Source organism: Triticum dicoccoides, chromosome 3A (assembly GCF_002162155.2).
Source record: "Triticum dicoccoides isolate Atlit2015 ecotype Zavitan chromosome 3A, WEW_v2.0, whole genome shotgun sequence".
In the NCBI taxonomy this organism is placed as follows: Eukaryota; Viridiplantae; Streptophyta; class Magnoliopsida; order Poales; family Poaceae; genus Triticum; species Triticum dicoccoides.
This window is the reverse complement of record NC_041384.1, coordinates 559,361,396-559,389,107: the sequence shown is the minus strand read 5'-3', so window position 1 is coordinate 559,389,107 and position 27,712 is coordinate 559,361,396. Positions and strand designations below refer to the sequence as shown.

Below are 27,712 nucleotides of genomic sequence, written 5' to 3'. Positions count from 1 at the left end.
AGGTTAGATAACACAGATACACCTACTGGCCAGAGCAAACAAAAGAAACGACAAGAGTACCAAGACTAGGATGACATGTAGAGTGAGTACTAAGTACCACATTGGATATAGACATGTCCCCAAAGGTAAAGATGTGCAATAAATTCAAGGATTTCCTTCCCTTAGATGTCTTGCTCCCCCGTAATCTAGCATGGGATGCTGGGAGAAGATAGGGAACAGAAAATCAGAGCAAAATCAGAGCTCAAGTATGAACATGTCTTTCCCCTCTTGAAGACATGTGACTTCTCTCCTCTCGAACACCAAGCATCTAGGGTCCTTGAGGATTACTCTTTCTTCTTAAGTATTCTCTCCCCCTATAGATATGATTAAGCTTTGATGTGATCTCTCTCTCCCCCTTTGACATCAATTTCCAAGAAAGGTTCTTCTGGATTTTGTCATGATGGGTTTGGTCCTTGAGTCACAGAACAAAGCAGCAAGTTGAATGGGATGCTGGTTGAGGACAAGATTCATTGAGTGGAGCTGGATCAAAAGAATGCAGAAACAAGTGGCAAGATGTCTTTCCTGTAGTGAAATCGGTGACACCGAGTTGTATGGTTCGGTTGTACCGAGAGCATTCGGTTGGACCGAAAGTATCAAACCGGTGAGACCGAGTTCAACGCAGAGAAAACACTTGTCACCTCATCTCACTAGACAAGTAAGATCTCACAAGGATTTGCAAGGAATTAACTGAAAGATTTGCAATGAATTTGATGCAAGGAATGCAGAACAGAAAATAAAAGAAAAGAAACTAAAAAGAAGTCTAGATGAAGTAGGAAAAAAATATGCATGAGACAAATGCAGGGGCATGAAAAAGGAACACAAGAGAACTTCATCTAGAATTGGTCGGCGACAAAGTCACCTATGTTAGAGTATATTGACTTAGGAGTCAAGTGAGATCACTTGATCATAGGTCATACTCATCGTTTAAGCTCAAAATGGGGTTACCATTTTTCGTTTAAGCTTTTTGATGTATTCACATCTTGTTGAGTTGCTTTGACTCATGACTTGGAGTAAAGCTTCTCTAAGATGGAATAACATACCTTGGGTGGTGGCATTGATCATAATCATGTAGTTGAACTTGTGTGGGTTGCTCAAGGTTGATGTAGCTCATCAAGAGTTGGGAGCACCACTTGGAGTTTCGAGTTCATCTACCTACATGGGTTAGTTCCTGCAAGGAAGAGCACTTGTATATCCAAAATGACAATCATGAAACTCAACATAAAGTTTGTCAAAGGATATGTTTGAATGGTTGCGTGCTTCCTTGTTTTCATCCACCATTGTGTAGAGACTTGGTGATATAGAAATTGCTCAAGATGTGAGTGAGTTGTAATCTCATAGGTTTAGATTCATCCAAGTACCTACATGGATTAGATAACATGCAAGGTGCAAATATATCCAAGACATGAGATAGTCAACATAAGAGAAATATCAAGGATTAGCCATAGGCTCACGCCTTGCATGTATCAAATGGAGTTCCTACTCCAGGTTTGAAGCATCAATGATGTTCAATTCACCTCTTAACCTGCAAAACACTTTCTCATCAAGTGGTTTCGTGAATATGTCAGCTAACTGTTTTTCGGTGCCAACATGCTTAAGATTAATGTCCCCTTTGGCAACATGATCTCGAATGAAATGATGACGAATTTCAATATGCTTAGTTCGAGAATGTTGCACGGGATTATGAGCAATCTTAATAGCACTTTCATTGTCACAAAGTAATGGAACATGTTTCACATATATCCCATAATCTTTAAGAGTTTGGGTCATCCAAAGTAATTGAGCACAACATGATCCAGCTGCAATGTATTCCGCTTCGGTGGTGGATAAGGATACCGAGTTTTGTTTCTTGGAAGACCAAGACACAAGAGATCTACCAAGAAATTGACAAGTACCCGAAGTGGACTTTCTATCTACCTTGTCACCGGCATAGTCCGAGTCGGAGTAGCCAACAAGATCAAAGGAGGCCCTCTTTGGATACCAAATGCCAAAATTTGGTGTATGGATTAAGTATCTCACTATCCTTTTCACGACCTTAAGATGACATTCTTTAGGAGCAGCTTGATATTGTGCACACATGCACACACTTAGCATAATATCGGGGCGTGAAGCACATAGATATAACAATGAACCAATCATAGAGCGATAAACCTTTTGGTCAACCGGTTCACCATCTTTGGTTAAATTAAGATGTCCACTAGTAGGCATGGGTGTAGTCATACCTTTGCATTCTTGCATATTGAACTTCTTGAATAAGTCCTTTGTGTACTTCGTTTGAGAGACAAAGGTACCTTCCTTAGTTTGCTTGATTTGCAAACCAAGAAATAATTTGAGTCCACTCATCATTGACATCTCAAACTTCTCCAACATTAGCTTTCCAAACTTTTCACTAAAATGAGGGTTATTTGATCCAAATATAATATCATCGACATAAATTTGGCACACAAATAGTTCTCCATTAACCCTTTTAGTAAAAAGAGTAGAATCTATTTTTCCAATTTCAAAGCCTTTTTCAATAAGGAACTTGGTCAAGCATTTATGCCATGCTCTAGGAGCTTGTTTAAGACCATAAAGAGCTTTGTGAAGTTTGTAAACATGATTAGGTTTCTTAGGATTGACAAATCCGGGAGGTTGCTTGACATAAACTTCCTCCTCTATTTCACCATTTATAAAAGCACTTTTAATGTCCATTTGGTACAAGATGATATCATGATGATTAGCATAGGCAAGTAAGATGCGAATGGACTCAAGTCTAGCAACGGGGGCATATGTCTCACCATAGTCCATACCTTCGATTTGAGTGTAGCCTTGGGCGACGAGACGTGCTTTATTGCGAACTACTTGTCCATCTTCATCTTGCTTGTTGCGAAACACCCATTTGGTACCGATGATATTGTGGTTGCTGTCGGGCTTCTCAACTAATGTCCAAACTTGATTTCTCTCAAAGTTGTGTAGCTCTTCATGCATGGCATTTATCCAATCCGGATCTTCCAAAGCTTCTTCAAACTTCATAGGTTAAATGCTAGAGATGAATGAATAGTGTTCACAAAAGTTAGCTAGACGAGTTTTGAGCAAGTGATTCTCCCGGTTTGGATATCATTGTAGATTTGCTCGACGGGATGGTCTTTAGCAATTCTTGCTCGAACTTGTGAAAGCTTTTGCTTGGATCTTGGTTGAACATCTTCTTCATCTTGTTCTTCTTCTTGGCCTTCTTCGTTGTTGACGTCGTCGTTCTCTTGTCGTGGTGGAGAAGGAGGTTGTTGGCGTTCATCTTGGTTCACTTCCTCGTTTTCTTCATCTTGGTGTGTCCCACTTGTGGATGCTTCTATATCAACTCTTGGTTCACCTTGTCGTGAGGTAGAAGCTTCCACTTGGACGGACGAGGTACTCTCCTTCACCTCCGTTGGACAAATCTTGCCAATATACAAGTCTTGGATGGCTTCCGGAGGGTCTTTGTCTCCTACATCAATTGGCAATTGCTCTACTTGCGAGCCGTTAGATTCATCAAACTTCACATCTACCGTCTCTTCAACCTTTCGGGTGAAATTATTGTAGACACGGTATGTGTGAGAGTTTGAGCCATAACCAAGTAGGAAACCTTGATGAGACTTAGGAGCAAATTTAGAACGACGATGCTTATCAAGAATGTAGCACTTTGAGCCGAATACTCGAAAGTATCCAACTTGTGGTTTGTTACCGGTGAGGAGCTCATATGCCGTCTTGCCGAGTAGTTTGTGAAGATACAAGCGATTTGTTGCATGACAAGCTGTCTCAACCGCTTCCGCCCAAAAGTGCTTTGGCGTCTTGTACTCATCAAGCATCGTTCTCGCCATTTCGATGAGCGTCCGGTTCTTCCTCTCAACAACTCCATTTTGTTGAGGTGTGTACGTAGCCGAGAACTCATGTGAAATCCCTTCTTCGTCAAGAAAGGTGTCCACATTTGCGTTCTTGAACTCCGTCCCATTGTCACTGCGAACCTTCTTGATTTTCACTTCAAATTGATTTTGGGCCTTCCTAGCGAAGTTTTTGAAGATCTTTTGGACCTGCGATTTATCATTGTGAAAGAACACACACGTAAATCTTGAAAAATCATCAACTATAACTAGACCAAAAGAATTTCCACCAAGACTTTTGTAAGCGTTAGGACCAAAAAGATCCATGTGAAGTAGCTCGAGTGGCCTCCTTGTGGTCATGATGTTCTTCACGGGATGCCTTCCTCCAACCTGTTTACTTGCTTGACAAGCGCTGCAAAGTCTATCCTTATCAAATATGACATCGTTAACGCCAAGGGTATGATTTCCTTTAATAAGCTTGTCAAGGTTTCGCATACCAACATGACCTAATCGTCTATGCCATAACAAACCTTTAGAAGATTTAGCAATTAAGCAAGTTCTAGATTGAGCCTTTTTAGTGAAATCAACAATGTAAAGATCACCTCTACGTATACTGGTAAAGGCCATTTTATGATTGTCTCTTCGAAACACTTGGCAATCTACTTCAGTAAATAGGACATTGAAACCGAAATCGGCAAGTCTAGATACTGAAAGTAAATTGTACCCAAGAGATTCAACGAGCATGACATTTTGTATGGAGCTATCATGTGAGATGGCCACCTTACCTAGGCCAACCACCTTACCCTTTGAGTTATCACCAAAGGTGACATACTTTCGAGGACCATCATTTTCAGCAAGCTCACGGAACATATCTTTATCTCTGGTCATATGATCAGTACATCCACTATCAGGAACCCATTCCTTTCCTCCAGCCATATAGCCGCAAAGATTTGCCATAAGACCAAAGTGTCTCATTGCATCATTAAGATCATAGTCACTATCATCCTCATCCTCATCATAGTATCCATGTTCAACATCATCTTGTGATTGATCAATTCCTAGAGAGGGTAATTCATTAGATAAATGATCATTTCTATGGTTATCTTTATGAATTCTAATAGCTTTGGAAATGATATTGCTAATGATTCCAACATCTCCTTTGGCACTCGTAATATTAGTAAGCTCAAATAAGCAGTCACCAAATTTGGGATCATTGGAACTCATCTTAATCAAGGCAATGGACTTATGGAGAATTTCATCTAGATCTTCCAAGGAATAATTTGGAAAGCGTTCCTCAAGAAATCTCCATATAGTGTAGGCACAATCAAGAGTAGGAAAACATTCAATCAAGTTTCTAGGCAAGCCTCTGATGATAAGATTAACAGTTCTAAGGTTGCGGATCATGTCAATAGAATCATCAAGGGTAGGATGCAGAGGATCATCATGAGGTGCACAAGGGCTAGTAATGTACTTGTTCAAATGATATTCATTGAAAATCTTAAGCATTTCATTTTTCCACTCATGGAAATATTCTCCATCAAGAATAGGCACTCTACGTCTAAGACTCCCCAAAGTAGACTCATCCATCTTCCTCCAATGTTGTTTAAACTAAAGCAAAGGATACCAAAGCTCTGATACCAATTGAAAGGATCGAGAAGAGGTGTCTAGAGGGGGGGGGTGATTATACACTAAGTGCTAAAAGTTGCACTTTTTAATTTCTTTAAGTTGAAGTGGAGTTTTGGCACAAGTTTAACAATCACAATACATAGCAAGCAAGCATGCAAAGAGTATATGAGCAGCGGAAAGTAAAGCATGCAACTTGCAAGAGTGTAAAGGGATGGGATTGGAGTGTGCAAACACAATTTGGAGACACGGAGATTTTTGGGACGTGGTTCCGATAGGTGGTGCTATCGTACATCCACGTTGATGGAGACTTCAACCCACGAAGGGTAACAGTTGCGCGAGTCCACGGAGGGCTCCACCCACGAAGGGTCCACGAAGAAGCAACCTTGTCAATCCCACCATGGCCGTCGCCCATGAAGGACTTGCCTCACTAGCGGTAGATCTTCACGAAGTAGGCGATCTCCTTGCCCTTACAAACTCCTTGGTTGAACTCGACAATCTTGTCGGAGGCTCCCAAGTGACACCTAGCCAATCTAGGAGACACCACTCTCCAAGAAGTAACAAATGGTGTGTTGGTGATGAACTCCTTGCTCTTGTGCTTCAAATGATAGTCTCCTCAACACTCAACTCTCTCTCACAGGATATGGATTTGGTGGAAAGAAGATTTGAGTGGAAACCAACTTGGGGAAGGCTAGAGATCAAGATTCATATGGTAAGAATTGGATATATTGGCCTCAACATAAGTGTAGGTAGTTCTGTCTCAGAAAAAGTACTCCCTCCGTTCGGAATTACTTGTCGCAGAAATGGATGTATCTAGACGTATTTTAGTTTTAGATACATCCATTTCCGAGACAAGTAATTCCGAACGGAGGGAGTAGGTTGGAAGTGTAGGTTCGTTCTGATGGCTCTCTTCACGAATGAAGAGGTGGTGGAGGGGTATATATAGCCTCCACACAAAATCTAACCTTTACACACAACTTGCCAATCTCGGTGGGACCGAATAGTTAAACTCGGTCGGACCGATTCAGCAAAGCTAGTGACCGTTAGTGTTTTCGGTGGGACCGACTGGATCAACTCGGCGGGACCGATGTGCTAGGGTTAGGGTAAATCCAAAACTCAGTTCGACCGATTACTCAAACTCGGTGGGACTGATTTGGGTAATTAGTGAAACAGAGAGTTGGCCAAGCAAACCCGGTGGGGCCGATTGCATATCTCGGTGGGACCGAAAATATTGCAATAGGTAATAGAGAGTTTGCAAGCCCATCTCGGTGAGACCGATATCCCATCGGTGAGACCGAACTGATTAGGGTTTCTGGCAGTGGCTATGTCAACTGAACTCGGTGGCTCCGGATAGAAAGAATCGGTGGGGCCGAGTTTGACTTCTGGTTTAGGTCATATGTGGATGTGAGAAAGTAGTTGAGGGCTTTGGAGCATATCACTAAGCACTTTGAGCAAGCAAGCCATTAAGCAACACCTCATCCCTTCTTAATAGTATTGGCTTTTCCTATAGACTCAATGTGATCTTGGATCACTAAAATAGAAAATGTAGAGCCTTGAGCTTGGAGCTTGAGCCAATCCTTTGTCCTTAGCATTTTGAAGGGGTTCCACATCCTCTAGTCCATGCCACTTCATTGTTGAACTTATCTGAAACATACTAGGTAAAAGTGTTAGTCCAACAAGACATATGTTGACATTAATTACCAAAACTACCTAGGGAGCACTTGTGCTTTGAAAGCTTCTGTCACTCTAGCAACTCATCATCTACTTATTACTTCCCAATGCCTCCCTCTAGGCCCAAAAAATGGTGAAGTGTCATGTAGTCGACGTTCACATGACACCACTAGAGGGATGACAACATACATCTCATCAAAATATCGAACGAATACCAAATTCACATGACTACTAATAGCAAGACTTCTCCCATGTCCTCAGGAACAAGCATAACTACTCACAAAGCATATTCATGTTCATAATCAGAGGGGTATTAATATGCATAATGGATCTGAACATATGATCTTCCACCAAGTAAACCAACTAGCATCAACTACAAGGAGTAATCAACACTACTAGCAACCCACATGTACCAATCTGAGGTTTGGATACAAAGATTGGATACAAGAGATGAGCTAGGGATTGAGATGAGATGGTGCTGGTGAAGATGTTGATGGAGATTGACCCCCTCCCGATGAGAGGATCGTTGGTGATGACGATGGTGATGATTTCCCCCTCCCAGAGGGAAGTTTCCCCGGCAGAACAACTCCGCCGGAGCCCTAGATTGTTTCCGCCAAGGTTCTGCCTTGTGGCCGCGGAGTCTCGTCCCGAAAGCTTGCTTATGATTTTTTCCCCGACGAAAGACTCCATATAGCAGAAGATGGGCATCGGAGAGCCACCAGGGGGCCCACGAGGCAGGGGGCGCGCCCAGGGGGTAGGGCGCGCCCCCACCCTCGTGGCTGGTGGGTGGCCCCCTCTGGTACTTCTTGCGCTCAGTATTTTTTATATATTCTGGAAATAACTTCCGTGAAGTTTTAGGACTTTTGGAGCTGTGCAAAATAGGTCTCTAATATTTGCTCCTTTTCTAGCCTAGAAATCCAGCTGCCGGCATTCTCCCTCTTTATGTAAACCTTGTAAAATAAGAGAGAATAGGCATAAGTATTGTGACATAATGTGTAATAACAACCCATAATGCAATAAATATCGATATAAAAGCATGATGCAAAATGGATGTATCAGATGGCAAGGTGAACAAAGGTATATTGGATATACATGTTATTGATGTGTACTTCACTAGTATTTATAGCAACCCCTCGGTATTTGATACTAGTTCAGTTGCTAAGAGTAGTAACTTGAAACGGGAGTTGCAGAATAAACAGAGACTAGTTAAGGGTGAAGTGACGATGTGTGTTGGAAGTGGTTCCAAGAATGATATGATCATCATCGCACACTCCCTATACTTTTGGGATTAGTGTTGAACCTAAATAAATGTTATTTGGTGTTTGTGTTGAGCAAGAATATGATTTGATCATGTTTATTGCAATACGTTTATTCATTTAAGTTAGAGAATAATTGTTATTCTGTTTACATGAATAAAACCTTCTATGGTTATATACCCAATGAAAATGGTTTGTTGGATCTCGATCGTAGTGATACACACATTCATAATATTAAAGCCAAAAGATGCAAAGTTAATAATGATAGTGCAACTTATTTGTGGCACTACCATTTAGGTCATATTGGTGTAAAGCGCATGAAGAAAATCCATGCTGATGGGCTTTTGGTATCACTTGATTATGAATCAGTTGATGCTTGCGAACCATGCCTCATGGGCAAGATGACTAAGACTCCGTTCTCCGGAATAATGGAGCGAGCAACTGACTTATTGGAAATAATACATACTGATGTATGCGGTCCGATGAGTGTTGAGGCTCACGACGGGTATCGTTATTTTCTGACCTTCACAGATGATTTGAGCAGATATGGGTATATCTACTTGATGAAACATAAGTCTGAAACATTTGAAAAGTTCAAAGAATTTCAAAGTGAAGTGGAAAATCATCGTAACAAGAAAATAAAGTTTCTGCGATCTGATCGTGGAGGAGAATATTTGAGTTACGAGTTTGGTCTTCATTTGAAACAATACAAAATAGTTTCGCAACTCACGTCACCTGGAACACCACAGCGTAATGGTGTGTCCGAACGTCATAACTGTACTTTATTAGATATGGTGCGATCTATGATGTCCCTTGCCGATTTATCACTATCATGACGGGGTTATGCATTAGAGACACCTGCATTCACGTTAAATAGGGCACCATCTAAATCCGTTGAGACGACACCATATGAACTATGGTTTGGCTAGAAACCTAAGCTGTCGTTTCTTAATGTTTGGGGCTGCGATGCTTATGTGAAAAAGTTTCAACCTGATAAGCTCGAACCCAAATCGAAGAAATGTGTCTTCATAGAATACCCAAAGGAAACTGTTGGGTACACTTTCTATCGCAGATCCAAAGGCAGGATCTTTGTTGCCAAAAGTGGATCATTTCTAGAGAAGGAGTTTCTCTTGAAAGAAGTGAGTGGGAGGAATGTAGAACTTGATGAGGTAATTGTACCATCTCCCGAATTGGAAAGTAGTTCATCACAGAAATCAGTTCCAGTGATCTCTACACCAATTAGTAAGGAAGCTAATGATGATGATCATGAAACTTCAGAGCAAGTTACTACCGGACCTCGTAGGACAACCAGAGTATGGTCTGCACCAGAGTGGTACGGTAATCCTTTCTGGAAGTCATGTTACTTGACCATGACGAACCTACGAACTATGAGGAAGCGATGATGAGCCCAGATTCCGTGAAATGGCTTGAGGCCATGTAATCTGAGATGGGATCCATGTATGAGAACAAAGTATGGACTTTGATTGACTTGCCTCATGATTGGTGAGTCATCAAGAATAAATGGATCTTCAAGAGGAAGACATACGCTAATAGTAATGTTACTATCTATAAAGCTCGAATTGTCGAAAAATGTTTTCGACAAGTTCAAAGTGTTGACTACGATGATATTTTCTCACTCCTATCGATGCTTAAAAGTCTGTCTGAATCATGTTAACAGTTGCCGCATTTTATGAAATCTGGCAAATGGATGTCAAAATTGTATTCCTTCATGGATTTCTTAAAGAAGAGTTGTATATGATGCAACCAGAAGGTTTTGTCAATCCTAAAAGGTGCTAACAAAGTGAGAAAGCTCCAGCGATCCATCTATGGACTGGTGCAAGCATCTTGGAGTTGGAATATATGCTTTGATAAAGTGATCAAAGCATATGGTTTTATACAGACTTGCGGTGAAGCCTGTATTTACGAGAAAGTGAGTGGGAGCACTACACCATTTCTGATAAGTATATGTGAATGACATATTGTTGATCGGAAATAATGTATAATTTTCTGGAAAGCATAAAGGAGTTTTTAAAAAGAGTTTTTCAAAGAAAGACCTCGATGAAGCTGCTTACACATTGAGCATCAAGATCTGTAGAGATATATCAAGACGCTTGATAAGTATTTTCAGTGAGTACATACCTTGACAAGATTTTGAAGTAGTTCAAAATGGAATAGTCAAAGAAGGAGTTCTTGCCTGCGTTGCAAGGTGTGAAGTTGAGTAAAGACTCAAAACCCGACCACAACAGAAAATAGAAAGAGAATGAAAAGTTATTCCCTATGCCTCAGTCATAGGTTCTATAAAGTATGCTATGCTGTTTATCGGTCCTATTGTATACCTTAGCATCATTCTGTCAAGGGAGTACAATAGTGATCTAAGAGTAGATCACTGGACAGCGGTCAAAATTATCCTTAGAGGACAAAGGAAATATTTCTCGGTTATGGAGGTGATAAAAGAGTTCGTCGTAAAAGAGTTACGTCGATGCAAGCTTTTACATCGATCTAGATGACTCTAAGTCTCGATCTTGATCCATATTGAAAATGGGAGCAATTAGCTAGAGTAGCTCCATGCAAAGCATTGTAGACATAGAAATTTGTGAAATACATACGGATCTGAATGTTGCAGACCCGTAGACTAAACTTCTCTCACAATCAAAACATGACCACTCTTTGGGTGTTAATCACACATCGATGTGAACTATATTATTGACTCTAGTAAACCCTTTGGGTATTAGTCACATGGAGATGTGAACTAATCACATAAAGATGTGAACTAGATTATTGACTCTAGTGCAAGTGGGAGACTGAAGGAAATATGCCCTAGAGGCAATAATAAAGTTATTATTTATTTCCTTATATCATGATAAATATTTATTAGTCATGCTAGAATTGCATTAACCGGAAATATGATACATGTGTGAATACATAGACAAACAAAGTGTCACTAGTATGCCTCTACTTGACTAGCTCGTTGATCAAAGATGGTTATGTTTCCTAGCCATAGACATGAGTTGTCATTCGATTAACGGGATCACATCATTAGGAGAATGATGTGATTGACTTGACCCATTCCATTAGCTTAGCACCTGATCGTTTAGTTTGTTGCTACTGCTTTCTTCATGACTTATACATGTTCATATGACTATGAGATTATGCAACTCCCGTTTACCGGAGGAACACTTTGTGTGCTACCAAACTTCACAACGTAACTGGGTGATTATAAAGGTGCTCTACAGGTGTCTCCGAAGGTACTTGTTGAGTTGGCGTATTTCGAGATTAGGATTTGTCACTCCGATTGTCGGAGAGGTATCTCTGGGCCCACTCGAAAATGCACATCACTATAAGCCTTGCAAACATTATAACTAATGAGTTAGTTGCGAGATGATGTATTACAGAACGAGTAAAGAGACTTGCCGGTAACGAGATTGAACTAGGTATTGAGATACCGACAATCGAATCTCGGGTAAGTAACATACCGATGACACAGGGAACAACGCATGTTGTTATGCGGTTTGACCGATAAAGATCTTCGTAGAATATGTGGAGCCAATATGAGCATCCAAATTCCGCTATTGGTTATTGACCGGATACGTGTCTCGGTCATGTCTACATAGTTCTCGAACCCGTAGGGTCCGCACGCTTGAAGTTCGGTGACGATCGGTATTATGAGTTTATATGATTTGATGTACCGAAGGTAGTTCGGAGTCCCGGATGAGATCGGGGACATGACGAGGAGTCTCGAAATGGTCGAGACGTAAAGATCGATATATTGGACGACTATATTCGGACATCGGAAAGGTTCCAAGTGATTCGGGTATTTTCGGGGTACCAGGGAGTTACGGGAATACGAGGAAGAAGTAATGAGCCTCGTGGGCCAAGTGGTGGAAGAGAGGATGCAGGGCGCACGCCCCCCCCTAGCCCAAACCGAATTGGACTAGGGGGCCGGCCCCCCTTTCCTCCTTTTCCTCCCTCTCCTTCCTTCTCCCTCTCCTCCTTCCTTAATTTCCTCCTCCTAGTAGGAGTAGGAAAGGGGAGTCCTACTCCTACTAGGAGGAGGACTCCTCCTCCTAGTGCGCCTTACAGGGGCCGGCCGGCCTCCCCCCTTGCTCCTTTATATACGGGGGCAGGGGGCACCTCTAGACACACAAGTTGATCAGTTGATCTCTTCCAGCCGTGTGCGGTGCCCCCCTCCACCATAATCCACCTCTATCATATCGTAGCGGTGCTTAGGCGAAGCCCTGTGTTGGTAGCATCATCATCACCATCATCACGCCATCGTGCTGACGGAACTCTCCCATGAAGCTCTGCTAGATCAGAGTTCGTGGGACATCATCGAGCTGAACATGTGCAAAACTCGGAGGTGCCGTGCGTTCGGTACTTGGATCGGTCGGATCGTGAAGACGTACGACTACATCAACCGCGTTGTGCTAACACTTCTGCATTTGGTCTATGAGGGTACGTGGACACACTCTCCCCTCTCGTTGCTATGCATCACCATGATCCTGTGTGTGCGTAGGAAATTTTGAAATTACTATGTACCCCAACACCTCCGCAGCCTTTAGCATTGCGAAGAGCTCGGGAATCGTCTTATCCATCCCTTGCATATTATAGTTCATCATGAAGCTCTTATAGCTTGGTGGCAGTGATTGAAGAACTCTGTCAATGACACTATCAACTGGAAGATTAACTCCCAGCTGAGTCAAGTGATTATGGTACCCAGACATTCTGAGCATATGTTCACTGACAGAACTATTCTCCTCCATCTTGCAGCTGTAGAACTTATTGGAGACTTCATATCTCTCAATCCGGGCATTTGCTTGAAATATTAACTTCAACTCCTGGAACATCTCATATGCTCCATGACGTTCAAAACGTTGTTGAAGTCCTGGTTCTAAGCCGTAAAGCATGGCACACTGAACTAGTGAGTAGTCATCAGCTTTGCTCTGCCAGATGTTCACAACATCTGGCGTTCCTCCTGCAGCGGGTTTGGCACCCAACGGTGCTTCCAAGACGTAATTCTTTTGTGCATCAATGAGGATAATCCTCAAGTTACAGACCCAGTCTGTGTAATTGCTACCATCATCTTTCAACTTTGCTTTCTCAAGGAATGCATTAAAATTCTACGGAACAACAACACATGCCATCTATCTACAATAACATAGACAAGCAAAATACTATCAGTGTAACACCCTCAATGCGGCTATATCTCCCACGTGTCGAAGCACGACTTAGAGGCATAACCGCATTGAAAGCAATGTCGCAAGTGAGGTAATCTTCGCAAACAACCCATGTAATACATAAGGGAAAAGAGATACATAGTTGGCTTACAATCGTCACTTCACACAAAACATGAATAAAGCATTACATCATCCAAATACACTCAAGGTCCGACTACGGAACCAAAATAAAAGAAGAACCCCAAATGCAACAAGGTCCCCGATCGACCCCAACGGGGCTCCACTATTGATCAACTAGAACGAAACAACACAAAGGACAAGATCTTCATTGAGCTCCTCCTGAGCTTGGTTGCGTCATCTGCATGGACTCAACGGCACCTGCAAACTGGTTTTGGAAGTATCTGTGAGCCACGGGGACTCAGCAATCTCGCACCCTCGCGATCAAGACTATTTAAGCTTATGGGTAAGGTAAAGGTATGGGGTGGAGCTGCAGCAAGTGACTAGCATATATGGTGGCTAACATACGCAAATGAGAGCGAGAAGAGAAGGCAAAGCACGAACGAAGAACTATGATCAAGAAGTGATCCTATAGCAACCTACGTCAAGCATAACTCCAACACCGTGTTCACTTCCCGGACTCCGCCGGAAAGAGACCATCATGGTTACACACGCGGTTGATACATTTTAATTAAGGTCAACTTCAGGTTTTCTACAACCGTACATTAACAAATTCCCATCTGACCATAACCGCGGGCACGGCTTTCGAAAGTTCAAAACCCTACAGGGGTGTCCCAACTTAGCCCATCACAAGCTCTCACGGTCAACGAAGGATATTCCTTCTAGCGGGAAGACCCGACCAGACTCAGAATCCTGGTTACAAGACATCCTCGACAATGGTAAAACAAGTCCAGCAAGACCATCCGATGCGCCGACATCCCGATAGGAGCTGCACATATCTCGTTCTCAGGGCAACACCGGATAAGCAATTCGTACAACTAAAACCAGCCCTCGAGTCTCCCCGAGGTGGCGCTGCAAGGGGCTCTAGTTTGGACCAACACTTAGACAAGCATTGGCCCGGGGGGGTTTAAAATAAAGATGACCCTCGGGATGTGCGACTCCCAAGGGAAAAAAGGCTAGGTGGCGAATGGTAAAACCAAGGTTGGGCCTTGCTGGAGGAGTTTTATTCAAGGCGAACTGTCAAGGGGTTCCCATTATAACCCAACCACGTAAGGAACGCAAAATCCGGGAACATAACACCGATATGACGGAAACTAGGGCGGCAAGAGTGGAACAAAACACCAGGCATAAGGCCGAGCCTTCCACCCTTTACCAAGTATATAGATGCATTAATTAAATACGAGATATTGTGACATCCCAACAAGTGAACATGTTCCAACAAGGAACAACATCTCCATGTTCCAACAAGGAACAAACTTCAATCTTCACCTGCAACTAACAACGCTATAAGAGGGGCTGAGCAAAGCGGTAACATAGCCAAACAACGGTTTGCTAGGACAAGGTGGGTTAGAGGCTTGGTTTAACAACATGGGAGGCATGATAAGCAAGTGGTAGGTATTGCAACATAGGCATAGCAAAAGAGTGAGCAACTAGCAAGCAAAGATAGAAGTAATTTCGAGGGTATGGTCATCTTGCCTGAAATCCCGCAAGGAAGAAGAACGAGTCCATGAAGAAGACAAACGGACATAGCTGAACGGGTCCTCACAAACGCGACGTTAACGAAACCAACCCGAAGAAGCCACACCGGAACGAAGCACACAACATAGTAAACAACCAACACATGAACATGGCACGGTGCGCAAACAAGTATGATGCATGTCCGGTTTAAATATGCATGACATGGCAAAATGCACAAACAACACTACAACTTAAGTGGAGCTCAATATGCAACTCCGTTGCATATTGACGAAACACCACGTGACTTGTTTAGTTCGATCTTGTTTATGTACCCAACAATATTAAATGTTGTTAAACATGGCAAGAGGGTGAAGCAAATGAAAACTACCCATCTAGTCAAGGTTAAATGAGGCCGAAAACAACGAACAACAAATTCCGGTAACTCCTCATATGCATATATTAGGTTTGGTACTGTTCTGCCCTAAACATAATTTTAGAGTTATTAAACATCAAAAACAAGTGCACCATGTTAGACTAGGCATTTTTCTACCCCATTTACATATAAAGTTTATTAAGTTCGGAGCTACGGTTAATTAGTTATGAATTAAAGCATTTTAACATGGCATAGGAGCAAATTTAATCAAAAAACATTTTAAACATTTCAAACATAGATGAAAGTTGGATATTATGAATCTAGACAAAATTCTAAGCAAGTTTCATATATAAAACATTTTAATCCGATGCACAGTTGTGAAGTTATTAAATGCATGAAGCATGAGGGTTGTTCTGTAAAACTGTAAACCTCTGGATAAATGGCAAAATTCACAGGACCAGGAAAAAACAATACGGGCCGAAACTTGTTGGACCCAACAGGAGGAGAAAAAAAAGGAGGGGCACTGCTCACTTCGCTCCAGGGAGCTGGGCCTTGGCGCCTGTGCTGGGCCGGCCTTGGTGGATCGAATGAGGGGATGGAGGGGGCGTGGTCAACGCAGGCGCTGGGCTTGACTGTTGGTCGTCTCCTCGTATGGATGTAGAGCAACAGCGACAGTGGGGGTTCAGGGAACGACGGCGTGAAGCAGAGGAGCGGCGGGGATGGCGGGGCTCGGTGCGGATCCATGGCGTCGAGGCGCGGGCAAACTCTTCGCCGCGGTCACCGTCCTCGCGTGCATGTCGTGGGACTTGGCGAGTGGGGCGCAGCAACCTGAAGAGGCGGCGCCAATGGCAGGGAACTTGGGGGCGCCGGCGGCGTTGGTTGAAGGCTCCGGCGACGGGGACGACGGGAGGCGTCAGATCTGGGGTTGGGGAATCCATTCCTGGTGACAAGATGACCTGGCGCAGCGCGGGCTTGGAGATCCGGGCGGCGACGATGCGGTCCAAGGCGGCAGGGGCCTCCTGCTGGTCTTCGGAAGGAGCTTGTATCCCTGCGTCGACGAAGAGACCGGGAGGCTGCAGAAAACGAAGGACGATGGCGCGAGGTGGTGCGGCAGCGAGGCTGATCCGGCGCGGATCCGAAGGGTGGCGACAAGGACAATCGACGACCATGGCAGGCGGGTTCCCTGTGAAGAAGAAGAGAGCAAGGGGAGATCTGCGCGTAAGAGAGAGAGAGAGAAAGAAGGAAGGGAAAAGAGCAGGGGGAGGAAGGGCGCAGGGCACGGCCTGGTTCGGTGGTGGTAGTCGGCGTTAGCGTCTGGTACTCGGGCAAGGCGGTGCTGGTGGATCCAGGTGCTCGGAGACGAGCGAGCAGAGGAGGGGATCGATGGATATGATAGGCTTGGCACGGAATGCAAGGAGGAGGAGGGCATCAGGTGGCGGCACGGATGGACTGATGGGACAAACGGGCTAAAATCTAGGGATTAGTCTAGGGTTGCCACTATATATAGCAAGCCGGATAGGTTTAGGGGGGTAACTCGTCCCTCCGATCGTAATCAGACGGTCAGGAAAAATAGGCTAGGGAGTCCAAATGAGAAAACGGAGACGTTTTGTAGATGTTTGGGGATGATCCGGATGCAACGGTGACGACTGCCCGGTTCAGGTCCGGGACAATTTCGGACGCGCACGTGAGGGGTTCGATGCACTGTGCAGCAAGGGTTTCAGACCGTGCGGTCGCATCGGACAACTTCGGAAGCAAAGAGGGGAAGGAGGATGGCCTAGGTGGGCTGTGGCAGGGCTGAGAGGAGAGAAGAGAGAGGGGGGCATCTGTTTCCGGAGACCGAAAACGTCCGACATTAGACCGGCTATATTGCCGCGATAGTTATCTGTTGGGGCGTCAAACGGACTCCGAATGCGATGAAACTTGGCAGGCAGCCTACCTACACTATAACAAGACCGCATGCCAACTTTCACCCCATTCCGAGAACATTTTTCGGCCACTTATAAAATAATATTTCGGACGTGCTGCGGGTGCGTGCAAGTGTGTCTGGGCTCAGAACTAACAACGGAAGGAACTGGGAGACCCGGGCGAATACAAGTTTTGAAAACATGATGATGCATTGCACATGACACGCAAGCAATGGCAAGGCAACAACAGCAAATAACTGGACGACACCTGGCACATTGGTCTCGGGGCGTTACAATCAGGTACTAAGATCATGATAAATTTAAGTTCAATTGATCATATTACTTAAGAACTCCCACTTAGATAGATATCCCTCTAATCATCTAAGTGATCACGTGATCCATATCAACTAAAGCATAACCGATCATCACGTGAAATGGAGTAGTTTTCAATGGTGAACATCACTATGTAGATCATATCTACTATATGATTCACGCTCGACCTTTCAATCTCAGTGTTCCGAGGCCATATCTGCATATGCTAGGCTCGTCAAGTTTAACCCAAGTATTCGGTGTGTGTAAAACTGTCTTACACCCGTTGTAGATGAACATTGAGCTTATCACACCCGATCATCATGTGGTGTCTCGGCACGACGAACTCTAGCAACGGTGCATACTCAGGGAGAACACTTTTACCTTGAAATTTAGTGAGAGATCATCTTATAATGCTACCGTCAAACAAAGCAGGATAAGATGCATAAAGGATAAACATCACATGCAATCAATATAAGTGATATGATATGGCCATCATCATCTTGTGCCTTTGATCTCCATCTCCAAAGCACCGTCATGATCACCATCGTCACCGGCGCGACACCTTGATCTCCATCGTAGCATCATTATCGTCTCGCCATCAATTGCTTCTACGACTATCGCTACCGCTTAGTGATAAAGTAAAGAAATTACAGGGCGATTGCATTGCATACAATAAAGCGACAACCATATGGCTCCTGCCAGTTGTCAATAACTCTGTTACAAAACATGATCATCTCATACAATAAATATAGCATCATGTCTTGACCATATCACATCACAACATGCCCTGCAAAAACAAGTTAGACGTCCTCCATGTTGCAAGTTTTACGTGGCTGCTACGGGCTGAGCAAGAACCGTTCTTACCTACGCATCAAAACCATAATGATAGTTCATCAAGTTAGTGATGTTTTAACCTTCTCAAGGACCGGGCGTAGCCACACTCGGTTCAACTAAAGTTGGAGAAACTGATACCCACCAGCCACCTGTGTGCAAAACACGTCGGTAGAACCATTCTCGTGTAAGCGTACGCGTAATGTCGGTCCGGGCCGCTTCATCCAACAATACCGCTGAACCAAAGTATGACATGCTGATAAGCAGTATGACTTGTATCGCCCACAACTCACTTGTGTTCTACTCATGCGTATAACATCTATGCATAAACCTGGCTCTGATACCACTGTTGGGGAACGTTGTAATTCCAAAAAAATACCTACGCACACGCAAGATCATGGTGATGCATAGCAACGAGAGGGGAGAGTGTCGTCCACGTACCCTCGTAGACCGTTAAGCGGAAGCGCTATAACAACACGGTTGATGTAGTCACGATCGACCGACCCTCAGTACCGAACGTACGACACCTCCGCGTTCAGCACATGTTCAGCTCGGTGACGTCCAGCGAACTCACGATCCAGTAGAGCTCAAGGGAGAGTTTTGTCAGCACGACAACGTGGTGACGATGTTGATGAAGCTACCGTCGCAGGGCTTCTCCCAAGCACCGCTATGATATAACCGAGGTGGATTATGGCGGAGGGGGGCACCGCACACGGCTAAGAGATCAACCGATCAATTGTTGTGTCTCCAAGGGGTGCCCCCCTCCCCGTATATAAAGGAGGGAGAGGAGGAGGGGGCGGCCAAGAAGGAGGAGGCACGCTCAAGGGGGGCGATCTTACTCCAAGTAGGATTCCCCCTTCTTTCCTAGTCCTAGTAGGAGAGGGGAAGGAAGGGGAGGAGAAGAAGAAGGAAAGGGGGGGCCGCCCCCTAGTCCAATTCGGTTTGGTCTAGGGGGCCGTGCACCCCTAGCTGGCCGCCTCTCCTCTTCCTCCACTTGGGCCCATAAGGCCCAATAACCCCCCGGGAGGTTCCGGTAACCTCCCGGTTCTCCGGTATTTATCCGATAACCCCCGAAACACATCCGGTGTACGAATATAACCTTCCGATATATCTATCTTTATGTCTCGATCATTTTGAGACTCCTCGTCATGTATGTGATCACATCCGGGACTCCGAACTACCTTCGATACATCAAAACACAAAAACTCATAATACCGATCGTCACAGAACTTTAAGCGTGCGGACCCCTGCGGGTTCAAGAACTATGTAGACATGACCGAGACATGTCTCTAGTCAATAACCAATAGCGGAAACTGGTTGCTCATATTGGTTCCTACATATTCTACGAAGATCTTTATCGGTCAAACCGCATAACAACATACGTTGTTCCCTCTGTCATCGTTATGTTACTTGCCCGAGATTCGATCGTCGGTGTCTCAATACCTAGTTCAATCTCGTTATCGGCAAATCTCTTTACTCTTTCCATAATGCAACATCCCGCAACTAATTCATTAGTCACATTGCTTGCAAGGCTTATAGTGATGTGCATTACCGAGAGGGCCCAGAGATACCTCTCCGACAATTGGAGTGACAAATCCTATTCTTGATCTATGCCAACGCCACGAACACCATCGGAGACACATGTAGAGCACCTTTATAATCACCCAGTTATGTTGTGATGTTTGGTAGCACACAAAGTGTTCCTCCGGTAATCGGGAGTTGCATAATCTCATAGTCATAGGAACATGTATAAGTCATGAAGAAAGCAATAGTAGTAAACTAAAATGATCAAGTGCTAAGCTAACGGAATGGGTCAAGTCAATCACATCATTCTCCTAATGATGTGATCCCGTTGATCAAATAGCTACTCATGTCTATGGCTAGGAAACTTAACCATCTTTGATCAATGAGCTAGTCAAGTAGAGGCATACTAGTGACACTATGTTTGTCTATGTATTCACACATGTATTATGTTTCCGGTTAATACAATTCTAGCATGAATAATAAACATTTATCATGAAATAAGGAAATAAATAGTAACTTTATTATTGCCTCTAGGGCATATTTCCTTCACAATGTTCACCTCCATGCTTCTGATAGTGATCCCTTGTCTGATCTGGCGCATTATTGTCATCTTGTTGGGAGCCTTGTCTATCTAGTTGACACTCGGCCGGATATCTCATATCTTGTCCATATTTTGAGTCAGTTTGTTTTTGGCGCCACTTCGCTTCAGTATAGTCACATTCTTTGTGTTCTACGATATCTTCGTGGCACACTCTCTCACCATATTTTCTTTCCCCATTCCAGTTCATTATAGATTCGGGCCAATTTGGATGCTACGTGGGCCAGTGATACCCGGGATCTCAGTTCAGTTTGTGCTTACTGTGTTTTTCTTGGTGGTTCTCTTGTTACATGGAAGACGAAGAAACATACTACAATTTCTCATTCAAGTGCAGAGGCTGAGTTGCGAGCTATGACTCTTTTGACGATAAATAAATAGGTCCAGCGCAGCGGATCATGGGGCAGTCCGCTGCTTGAGGAATTTGGGCTCTGCTGCCGAGAATCGTCGGTTGTAACGACAACCTATCGTGCTCGCGAGGACGATGGTCACCCAGTGTGATGATGGGCGCTTAGTGTAGTGCCCGGATTCGGAGTGGCAGCCCTAGTGGGTCGCCTAGCGGTGCGCCGAGCTATGGGGCGGCTCGACGTTTAGCAGATCTAGGATCTAGTGTACAACTTAGTTGGTGGCAGTGGTGCTTAGTTGGTGTTCTCTCTGGTGGTGTGGTGGTCGAAATTTCGGAGTTTGCTGGAATCGGTGACAATTGTGGAAGTTTGGAAGTAGGCACAGGTCATGTGTGGCATTCCGGGTGAAAGCCCTATTCCAGGTCCGAGCTGGGGCTGATGATGGCGACGCCTTTGGGTGCCACCCACCACCGTGGAGGCATCGTTCGATGGAGCCGCGGCACTTTCCCTCGTCTATGAGTCTTCGAGAAACCCCAGATCCGTCTGGATCCATTGATGGCAGCGCTTCAAGCATCTTTCCCCTCCTTAGAGGCATCGATTTGGAGCCCCTCTACTTGCCGTCTAGCTAACGTCGTCCAGGGAAAAATGGTTCGTCTGTGGTGGTGTGATTGTCCTTCTTCTCTATTGTCGCCATCTTTTGGCGTGGTTTGGTGGTGCCAGAGCTTTCCTTCTGCGATCGGGTGGTGGGCATGCATGATGAATTGATCTGGGTGTGGACTCGGCTCATTGATGCCCTTCGGCTTTGTTGGCGGTGCTGTTTTTGTGATGTAGCCTCAGCTGCATGTGGCTCTTCATCCGGGTGTGGACTTGGCTGCTCATTGCCCTTCGGCTGCGCTAATAGCCTTGAGGCATCATGGATGGTCTCAGCTGATTGAAGGTCTTCGTCCCGGTGATGGTGTTTTTCCTGCAACCTCTCATTCACGAGGATGGGGAAGATAATGGCGCACAAGTTTTTTTCTCTTCTTTTCAGTGACTCTTTTTCTTTTTCGGTGTGTTATCTGGTGTGATCTATTCCTTCTCTTCCTTGTATTTCCCCTGTAATTTCCCTGCTCTGTCGGTCTTCTTAATGAATGAAAAATAGCACTGATACGTTTTGTCAAAAAAAATTGTCAATCCACATTTTGGAGTTCGATAAGTAGCAAAAATTAGCAGTGGTGTTTATCTTTTAGTTTCAGGCTGTTTATAATATGATTAGTATCTACGGCAGTGATGTGTTGGAGGGAGGAAAAAAACTTCGGAGTGAGAACCATTTTTCTGACCAAAAATGGCACAAAACAGTTCATCCGAGTGTGGACTTGGCTGCTCATTGCCCTTCGGCTGCGCTAATAGCCTTGAGTCATCATGGATGGTCTCAGCTGATTGAAGGTTTTCGTCCACGGTGATGGTGTTTCTCCTGCAACCTCTCATTCGCGGGGACGGGGAAGATAATGGCGCACAAGCTTTTTTTTCTCTTTTCTTTTCAGTGACTCTTTTTCTTTTTCGGTGTGTTATCTGGTGTGATCTATTCCTTCTCTTCCTTGTATTTCCCCTATAGTTTCCCTGCTCTGTCGGTCTTCTTAATGAATGAAAAATCGCACTGATACGTTTTGTTAAAAAAATTGTTAATATACATTTTGGAGTTCAATAAGTAGCAAAAATTAGCAGTGGTGTTTATCTTTTAGTTTCAGGCTGTTTATAATATGATTAGTATCTACGGCAGTGAGGTCCTGGAGGGAGGAAAGAGTTCACGAGGAGAACCATTTTTGACCAAAAATAATACAAAAACCATCGACGGGGAAGATAATGGCGCACAAGCTGTTTATAATATGATTAGTATCTACGGCAGTGAGGTCCTGGAGGGAGGAAAGAGTTCACGAGGAGAACCATTTCTATTCCTTCTCTTCCTTGTATTTCCCCTGTAGTTTCCCTGCTCTGTCGGTCTTCTTAATGAATGAAAAATAGCACTGATACGTTTTGTTAAAAAAATTGTTAATATACATTTTGGAGTTCAATAAGTAGCAAAAATTAGCAGTGGTGTTTATCTTTTAGTTTCAGGCTGTTTATAATATGATTAGTATCTACAGCAGTGAGGTCCTGGAGGGAGGAAAGAGTTCACGAGGAGAACCATTTTTGACCAAAAATAATACAAAAACCATCGACGGGGAAGATAATGGCGCACAAGCTTTTTTTCTCTTTTCTTTTCAGTGACTCTTTTTCTTTGACCAAAAATAATACAAAAACCATCGACTCCTAAAAGATAAACACCACGGAGTCCTTGATGAATGAAAAATAGCACTGATACGTTTTGTTAAAAAAATTGTTAATATACATTTTGGAGTTCAATAAGTAGCAAAAATTAGCAGTGGTGTTTATCTTTTAGTTTCAGGCTGTTTATAATATGATTAGTATCTACGGCAGTGAGGTCCTGGAGGGAGGAAAGAGTTCACGAGGAGAACCATTTTTGACCAAAAATAATACAAAAACCATCGACGGGGAAGATAATGGCGCACAAGCTGTTTATAATATGATTAGTATCTACCGCAGTGAGGTCCTGGAGGGAGGAAAGAGTTCACGAGGAGAACCATTTCTATTCCTTCTCTTCCTTGTATTTCCCCTGTAGTTTCCCTGCTCTGTCGGTCTTCTTAATGAATGAAAAATAGCACTGATACATTTTGTTAAAAAAATTGTTAATATACATTTTGGAATTCAATAAGTAGCAAAAATTAGCAGTGGTGTTTATCTTTTAGTTTCAGGCTGTTTATAATATGATTAGTATCTACAGCAGTGAGGTCCTGAAGGGAGGAAAGAGTTCACGAGGAGAACCATTTTTGACCAAAAATTGTTAATATACATTTTGGAGTTCAATAAGTAGCAAAAATTAGCAGTGGTGTTTATCTTTTAGTTTCAGGCTGTTTATCTTTTAGTTTCAGGCTGTTTATAATATGATTAGTATCTACAGCAGTGAGGTCCTGAAGGGAGGAAAGAGTTCACGAGGAGAACCATTTTTGACCAAAAATTGTTAATATACATTTTGGAGTTCAATAAGTAGCAAAAATTAGCAGTGGTGTTTATCTTTTAGTTTCAGGCTGTTTATAATATGATTAGTATCTACAGCAGTGAGGTCCTGGAGGGAGGAAAGAGTTCACGAGGAGAACCATTTTTGACCAAAAATAATACAAAAACCATCGACAGGGAAGATAATGGCGCACAAGCTTTTTTTTATCTTTTCTTTTCAGTGACTCTTTTTCTTTGACCAAAAATAATACAAAAACCATCGACTCCGCTGGGGATCGAACCCAGAATCTCTGGTTTCGTAGACCAGCGCCTTATCCATTGGGCCACGGAGTCCTTGACGAATGTGCACAAATGGTAAACTTACTCGATTAGACAGCAGTGACCGAGTCATTATGCGGATTAGTGAGGGCATCTCTGTGATCACTTGGCAAGCAGACCTGACATTACACTGAACCAATTGTAACCTTAGAATGCAGCTGCTCCTGTTGTTACACGGCCGCGGCAAGGCCACATCAAGATGGATCTGACCAGGCATACCACCACTAAACGTGTCACTTCACAGTATATTATAGCTACAAAAACTGAACGATTGTTTCACCGCGGTTTCGATGTGTCGACGCGATTCATGCACAGCCGGCCGTTGGATTGGTACTAACAATATATGGAGCTCCAGGTAAGTTTATTTACATGCTTTTATGTATAGTGGAGTACTTATTACTTACAAACATTAATCTGCTAGCAATCAAGATGGACTTTATTTTTCTAAAAACGCACTACAAACCTGAAGATATTATCTTGTGTTTATGCAGATAATAATATTTCATTTATTCATAAAAAATGACATCATAGAACTTGTGCAGTCAATTTTCTAACTTTGACTAGTTAGTTACGCATGCGTTGCAATCAGGGCATACATATTCTAGTGGCTCAATATTAATCATGCTTATCTTCTTGTTGTTTACCACTAAATCACTTTTCTTCTTCGCCTTGTCCTTTGTCCACACTTTTTCCGCCATAAAAGTTCAAGTTTGCTCGCCACCCCTGCTAATGGTGAATCCAGTTCGCAATCCTACTCTCTCTCCCTCTCTGTTTCTAACAAAGTGAAGGAGCATTCTTCTACTCCAGGGAAAAGAGATATTTGGGTTCGTCCAAAAAATCACATGCATATTGGCAAAAAAAAATTCATCAACTCCTCATCTGAGATCAAAGGACTTCTTATTAGCGGCTGTATAGAGAGTTGCAAAACAATTAGCAAAATAAAAAATCATGTTATATCCATTCCAATGGCGGTCTTCATTATTTGGGCACAATATTTTGTGAAGAAAATATGTGAAAAGAGAGATCAACAAAAAGAAATACTTGATGTAGAGCTACCACAGAGACGAGGATAAGCACAAGTTCAAAAGTGCTACTACATCCAAAGAAGATCATATCTCAGAGCAAGAAACACTACAACATAATTGTACTATTTCGGCTCATCCTCATGGAAAAGAAGACAAACTATTAGCTTTCATCCAAGACGTCAGCATCATTCATTCTCTGTAAACATGGCATGGTCAATGCATAGCCTTATGATGATGTCCCGTGTGCCATGTAGGATCGGATCAAGGAAATTCGGTTTGGATAAGGAAGCGGGATCCTCTACCAGAGGTGGGTGCTTGGGAAGATAACGTGTGGTTCAATGTAAAAGGCTGAAAAAGTTGAAATGAAGAGTAGAGATGCATATGTATTAAAGTTTCTATTTTCTATTTCTTAATGAGGCCCACCAGTAGTAGCTTGCGTTGGGGAGAAAAAAAATCGATGTAGTTGCATCAAACTATTTTTTTCTGAGGCATCTGTATCCAAATACACATTAAAACTTAATCTCCAAGACGTCAGCATCATTCCAAATAAGCTGAGAGCCTGAACCTCAACCTTCTGTTTTGTTCACAACATAGTCTCCAACTCCTTTTTCCACCCTTCATTTTGCTTCATAGTCTCCCTTTCGGACCTTGATACTACTAGTGGACCCGTTGCGCCAAATGGCGCAGAGGCACACTAAAATCATGTTCGCAATGAAACAAAATCCCATGGTTTAATCCCCCTCTAATAAGAAACACTATGAAATGGTTTTTTATAATGATATGAATATACACGGCTTAACTTAATGTATAGAGTCTAATTTAAAAAAACATGTCTTGGTATGAAAAAATCAAATAGAATTGTTTTTCAAAATCTGTACAATAAGTGTTTTGGAAAGGTTTGTCTTTCTCCGTAAAAATAGGTTTTAGCAACAACTTAGGCGTAGAGTGAGTCTCATTTATAACCATAAGCACATTGAAAATACTTGTATTTGTTAGTAACTTTAAGTATGAGCAACCACTCAGGGTACCGACACAAACCATTTTAATAAAAAATTAATAAGGATTTTTTCTTTGCAAATATATACGAAAGCATGCGCATTTTATAATCAATCACATTTTCAAACATGAGACTAGAGTAGCTAACACTTTGCATTTAAGATAGCATATATGAGATAGGAATGAAGATTTGGTTCTTTAGGGATTCACCAGACTTCAGTATACACATACACAAACCAAACAAAATTAGATCAGTGGGTCCAAATAGTTGAGCCTGCAATTAGAAAGTTCGAGTAGTAGTAAACTTGCATTAGAAAAGATATAAACATAGGTGACACAATAAAATGTACTCACTACATGATATAATTTACTCAATTAGATAGTATAATTTGGTTCTATACAAAAAGACATTTCCTCTTTTGTGTAAATATCCTAGAGGCCACCCCCTTGTGATGAGCTCTTTGTCCTTTTGAGTTGAATGGCACAGCTCCTGCCCTTTGTGGCAAAGAAAGGACTCTGCAATACCCATCAATCAAGAGAAGAAGATAATGTGATGCATTTCAACCTGTGCAGAAGTATGTAAAATCCATACATGCTAGCTACATACTGTCATAACCTCGCAAAACATAGGTAGCTGCTGAGAGGCCTTGTACAAAATAATTCACAATTGGCAACAAAGAAGAATGCCATCCGTTGCCTACACAGCCATAAAACAAGTGGCAGAAGACCAACTAGAATTAGGTTTTGCCATGCAGTTCATGAGCTAAAGTTGAGCATAATATAAGTAAATTGGCCCCAAGCAATACAACAACTTTTATAAAGATGTACATTTATGGAGAGTAAAAAAGAAGAGGTAAAACAACCAGTTCAGATTGGGTGAAAAATTGGTTCCATCGTCGCAGACTGATATAAGGATTAAAAATAGATTAAAGAACTAGATGATGATATTTTGTTTGGCATGGAGAGAAGTGAACACACTTGTCAATGCTTTATTGCTAAGTTGAATTTACCAAATGGGCGACATAATCAACCAACTGATCGATATTGTAGCTGATATGCCCTTGCTCGGGCTGGAGCTTTCTTTGAAGAAAGGAAGGCCCACAGAATGAAAACGGGGTCGCTAACTTGACGATCTTTCCCTCCAATTCATTGGATCTCAACAAACACACCGCAAAAAGAGTTATATCAAATAGATCTTCAAGAAGATC

The 27,712-nt window shown here is 42.9% G+C and overlaps 1 non-coding gene across 1 annotated transcript; it reads right to left on the bottom strand.

The window, feature by feature from the left end:
* Positions 1 to 24,425: 24,425 nt before the first annotated feature.
* Positions 24,426 to 24,498, bottom strand: TRNAR-ACG. Its single transcript has one exon. It is a non-coding gene; the product is annotated as a tRNA-Arg (tRNA).
* Positions 24,499 to 27,712: the final 3,214 nt, after the last annotated feature.